Source organism: Corylus avellana, chromosome ca2 (assembly GCF_901000735.1).
Source record: "Corylus avellana chromosome ca2, CavTom2PMs-1.0".
NCBI classification, from domain to species: domain Eukaryota; kingdom Viridiplantae; phylum Streptophyta; class Magnoliopsida; order Fagales; family Betulaceae; genus Corylus; species Corylus avellana.
This window is the reverse complement of record NC_081542.1, coordinates 17,324,293-17,330,135: the sequence shown is the minus strand read 5'-3', so window position 1 is coordinate 17,330,135 and position 5,843 is coordinate 17,324,293.

The following is a 5,843-nucleotide window of genomic DNA, read 5'->3' as shown; positions in this document are numbered from 1 at the left end:
GAACCTGGAAAGAAAATATAAAAAGTACAGTGAATATTATGCATTTGTTCATATTTATGTGTTGCAAAGAATTACCAGTAAAATACACAATGGTTCTGCACACTGGTTCTAACTTCTTCCATTTACAAGACCAATGTTCTAAACTATAGAATAAAACAATTCATAAAAATTCCAGAGATAGGCAGCAAGACATATTTCTTCAAGAAAAATGAGATGTCTAGCAAATAGGGAAGAGTTTTATATGGACTAAGGAAAAGGGACGTGAAGTAGGAAGTGTTTGAAATACATCATTTAGAGATGTGACTTGAGATAAATAGTTAGATGACATTGATTCAATGTGGTCAACTGAGTCTTTTAGATTTTGTTCAGTTTGCCACAAGATTGTTCTCTTTAACTTTTGACCTCGTCCATTTTATATCATCTTGCTTTTATTTCTTTCTATCTTGATTTCTTGTTGCTAATTTTCATCTGCAGGTTTTCAGTATTTACACCAAATCTGCCATCTTCATCAAGAATTGAAGAATTTTTTTGATGGATTCATCCTATGGTCTATAAATTTCAATGGTAATGTCATAACCCAAAAATACAGTGATTACATCATCTCCAACCATCAACAGTCTAGGGATTTTTCAGTTTTTTCACAGTTTAGGACAACAACAAATTTAGTCGCATAATAAAAAAAAAAACAGCATTCTTATAATCACATAGAAACAACAAAATCAAATATTACTAAACCCAAAACCATTCTCAATAGTGATGAAGTTTTTGTGTTAGCAAGAGGGATTGACAATCATGTCTCCAAGAAAGCAAAATAGCACAAGGTATTGAGTGAAAATACTCAGCATGTAATTTGATTGAGGAAAGGATACCATGTGAATCTACTTTAATTTACTCTACTATACAGGCCACAAAGCAAGAAGCAGGGAACTCTTTGACCATGGATTAAAACTGACGTCTAAGTCGTTGAAAAAAACAGGGGCTTTCCTTACATACCATTCAAGCTCTAATAAGAGGACAGTTTACAACATCAGCTCTACAATTAGTTTCTAAGACCATAAAGTCAATTTGAAGCATTAGCAAATTTGGCTTTTGGGGAAAAGGAATCTCAGAGTTTAAACCTTAACACCAGCCTATGGGATCAGATGGAAAGTTGAAAACAGTGGCTCAAGCTATACTAATGGCTAGGGATAGCATTAGTAGAAGAAAACCCCTCCAAATATTAACCAGAATAACAAATCCGGCTAAGTCCCCTGCACCACTAAACACATAGGTATTTAGCAAGAGCATTTTAAAACATAAATTGAAATTCATATCTCAAAAATGTCGGTTAGGCATTTTGCCGAACACAAGGTGTGCATAGCAGGCAAGAGACTAGAGTTCATTACTAAAACAGAGATTTGAGCTAAAAACACACAAAAAATGGAAAACCCAAAGATTGTGGTGTTGGGTGCAGAGAGAAGCTGGGCTATAAATTCATGTTTTGTGCAGAGAAAAACATACAAACAAAAATCCATGTATAGTTTTATGAATCCTCGCCTTATCTGTTTCATCCAGCTCTGCAGCGACGTCTTCGGGGACGCCTGCATCGCCCCGCTAGTGGAGCTCACCACCCTCACATCACGAACAGCCCAGCTAAACTCCAAAGGAATTTTTTTTTTTGTCAAAATGTGAAACACCCGAAAGACAGGTTCGTTGCCACAAGAAAAGGGGTTTGGGAAGAAAAGTCTCGTGGGGGAGAACTAGAACCGGCGGGAGCTGATAGACGGGTTCGTTGGCGGCGGTGACGGTGGGGAGACGCACGGTGGGAGGGAGGAGTCACGCCGGCGCCGGTGGGGGAGAACCAATGTGCCGGTTGGGGGGAGAAAATGGGTTTGGGAAGAAAATGGGGGGAAATGAAATATGGGTATCGCGGGATTGGTTTTGAAGCTTGGTTTTGAAATTTTTATTTTTATTTTTTTTAAACCAGAGGCTACGACGTGGCATGTGCCACGTCAGCAGCCACGTCAGCGGCGTGCGTTACTGTTCACGCACGCCGCGTAGCGTAGATCATTACTCCTACTTTATTAATGAAGGTTGCTCCCATCCGGTCTTTGCTTGCAATTTATTTAATAAAATTATTATTTTTGTGATATTTGTATATATTTTTTTTTTTTTAAGTACAAATGAAATTATCAATTTAGTAATGGAAAAAAAAAATGTAATGTTCTTTGGAAACACCTTTGGTAGCTTGTTTTTTTAATTATTTTCCTTCTTTTTTTTTTTTTTTTTTTGTGAATTTGAAGTAGATAACATGAAATTTAGTTCACTTTATTAGTTGAATGATCGTTTCTACAAATTTAAACAGAGTTAAACATGGTAACACCTCTTTTTATGTTATAATATATTACAAAGTTGATGCGTTCAATAAAATAGAGAAATGATCGTGCAATATTACATATGAAGTAGAAAGTTGGTCGGCCCCCGCCTTCCTCCTCCCATTTGAATAAAAGGGGTGGTTGTGCGATTGGCCCCATATAAAATAAAGGGGTGGCTACAAGACCACCCTTTTTGTTCTGCTAGAGGAGGCTACAATCACCCTTATGTTTTTGCTTCAGTTTTTTTTATTTTTTGTTAAGAAAAAAACCATCATGTCGTTTCTTACAATGGTAGATTAATCATGCAAAGAAACAACTTTAAAAATGCACATGCTAGTCACTTGTGATGATTGCTATCTAAATTAATGGCCAAGTTTGACATAAGGATAACTCATAATATTTTGATAGTTTGTAGATTAAAGTACAAATGAGGTGTCAGTTTGGGGGTAAAATGTAATTTATAATAAATTCTTTATTGTTTGAAGAATTGGGCATATGGATGTCTTGAATGATCAGCCCCAGGATTCCAGGCTAAATGGACAACCTCCAAGCCTATTGGGCCTGGTCTTGCGCTTGGATTTGCTCGGTTGCCGTTTCTCGGGCTTGAATTTTATACAGGGAGCCAAATATATTGTCGAAGGGGATTTTTGTCACACATTTTGCTTGCAAACTTCATGCCTTGATATGACATGTTATGGATTTAGGCATGACGCAATGGTCCCATTCCTATGTAGGTCGACTTCATGAGAGTTTATGGGACTTTTTCATGTTTTGTGTTTTTTGCTTTTGTTTTTTAATGAAGTGCTTGATTTATCAAGGAAAAAAGTCATACAAGATGAATAATGCTCGTGCAAAGCCAAAAAAATAAATAATTCTTACCCTGGACCACAATCATTATTGATAATTATTTCTTTCTCCTTCCATTTCTTAGATCTCAAGTAAGGTTAGTTTGGAAAATACTTGTATATTACACATTTTATTATAGGTTTCTTGACATTCTATAGTAAGTAATGTTATACATGGGTAACACTACACGTTTATCTTATTTTTTATTTTATTATGTTGACATAGTAGAATTTAGTAAGACTTAATTTTTTTTATTTTTTTTTTAACAATGATTGATTTAAGTGTCACTACATTCTGCCTAATTAGCATAATGATTTATTTATGAAATATTAACGTGGTATATAACATTTATCTTTTATAATTATTAAAGAGTTAATGTCAATAAAATTATTATTAAAGAGTTTAGTAATGCTTAAGCTCTGTAGTGGCTTTTGTTTGTTTTCTTTTTATATTTGATTTCAGCAGTGATTCATCACGGGGTGATTTTATTTTTCTTGCTTTGTTGAGTTTTGATTTCCTCTAATCGTTTTTCAAGGTTTTATTTCCACGAAACATTTGGAGTAGTGATGTTAGATTTTCAGCCTATCTTTTGTTTTATCTTTGATTTTTTTTGTTTTTTAAAGCAAATCACTAATATATTAAAATTCACTAAAGGTAAAGCCGTTGAGGCAACAAATGTGATTAAGTTTGGATATGCACTTGTTGTAGATATGAAAAAAGTAAGGAAATCACTATATAATTGAGAAAGTTTTGATAGAGCAAGCAATGGAAAGAGACGTGATGCGTAGAATTATTCGAATTAGTAACTTCCGCTTTATAAAGCGTTGTTCATACTCGATTTACTTACCTCTTGAGAACAACATGCTATATTTTTATGAAATGAATAAATAGTATTGTTATATATATAAAGTTTTTAACTTTTAGCCCAGAAGTAAACATAGCCTTATGGCATGTTTGAGATTGTGTTTGAATGGCCTAAATATACTTTTAACAATTAAAAAACCTGTTAAAAAAAAAAAGTACGCGTTTGATAAAAAAATTAAAAGTGTTTTTGAGGGTCCAAAAAACTTAAAAATTATTAAAAAGTACTTTTAACAAAAACTTAAAAATGAAGTTTTTACCTAAAAATTATTTTTAACTTAAAAGCTATACTTTTCAAACGCATTTTCAAACAGACTCCTACCTTAAAGATTTTTTTCAGAGTGATTCACAGAAAATTCGAGCACGTGGGTTGTTCATGCACAAATCTAGGCCAATGGCAAGTTGGCAACACATCTATCACCATGTGCATTTCTAATAAAGTCAAAGAATTTACATATGGAATTTTTTTTTAATACTTGCTGATGACGCAAAAAAAAAGAAAAGAAAAGAAAAGAAAAGAAAAATGTCGCCACCCCGCCACAAGCTGTTTGCAAAAGTCCAAAAGAAGCATAACACGTGTCGGAAGACGAAGCAACCCAGGCCAACTCCCCCCACTCCCCTCACTCATAAATTAGAAAATAAAAAGAAAAAGAAAAAGAAAAAGAAAAGAAGGCGACAAGAAAAGGCTTGCGAGAGGGAAAAGGTTAGTAAAGAAGGGTTGAGAGGGTCAGAGTCGGACAAAAGGAATCGAGAGTCGGCGCCTATGTCCCCGCCGACCATTCAACACGTCATTTTCCTCCACCACCACCACTACTACTACCACTATACCTTCCTCCTCCATAATATATAAAACCCCTTGCCCTCTCTCTTCACCTGTTTCTTTTTTTCTTTTTTTTTTTTTTCTTTTTCTTCTTCTTCTTCCTCCTCTTTTGCTTCTTAGACTATTTTTCTCTTTCTCTTCGTATTGTTGGTGTTATTGTTATTACTTTTATTGTTGGTTTCTTCCGGTATATTTTTTTAACCAATCGGAGGATGCCCGGATTCTATCTCAGTTTTTTCTGATCTATCTAGGGTTTCGATTTTTTTCCCTCTCGTTTTCTATTTGTTGGGTGTTTTTTTTTTGGTGGGGGGAGGTGGGTTTTCCTTTTTTCGCGGGTTGATTTTGTCATTGAATTATGAGGGGCGTCGTTCAGCAATCTGTGGTTGAAACGTCTGCGGTGAATTGCGATGGTGACAAGGAGAAGAAGAAGAAGCGCCGATCTAATCGCCGATCTAAGCAAACCCCTCCTGCTTCAGGTTTTTTATTTTTTATTTTATTTCTTTCTTTTTGGAGAGTTTGGTAAATTTATAACTGGATTTTGGGGATTCTGCACTAAGAGTTACTTCGGGTAAAAATATTTTCACTTTTTTGTATCGTTAATGAGCTTCTCTTGGTTGAATTTCATTTCTGGATTTGTGTGACAATTGTGTTAGGCCGACAGAGAGAGATTTTGTTTTCAGATACAAAGATCAAAATCTAAAGTTTTGAGGTGGTTGAGTAAGTTAAGCCAGGAATTAGATTCGTGGTCTTTTTGCCTTTCTTTGTTGACGCTTTTGTCAATGGTCTTGTGGCGTCCGTTTGGTTTCTTGGAAAATTTTATGCTTGCTGAATGCTGATGGCTGGGATTGTCTTGCAACTGCTTATTATGATATGAAGTGCATAAATTCCAGTATAATCTATGCAATTTTGCGGTTTGCAGCCTAAACTATTTCTATCTTATGCCACTTCATACCGCCTTAACT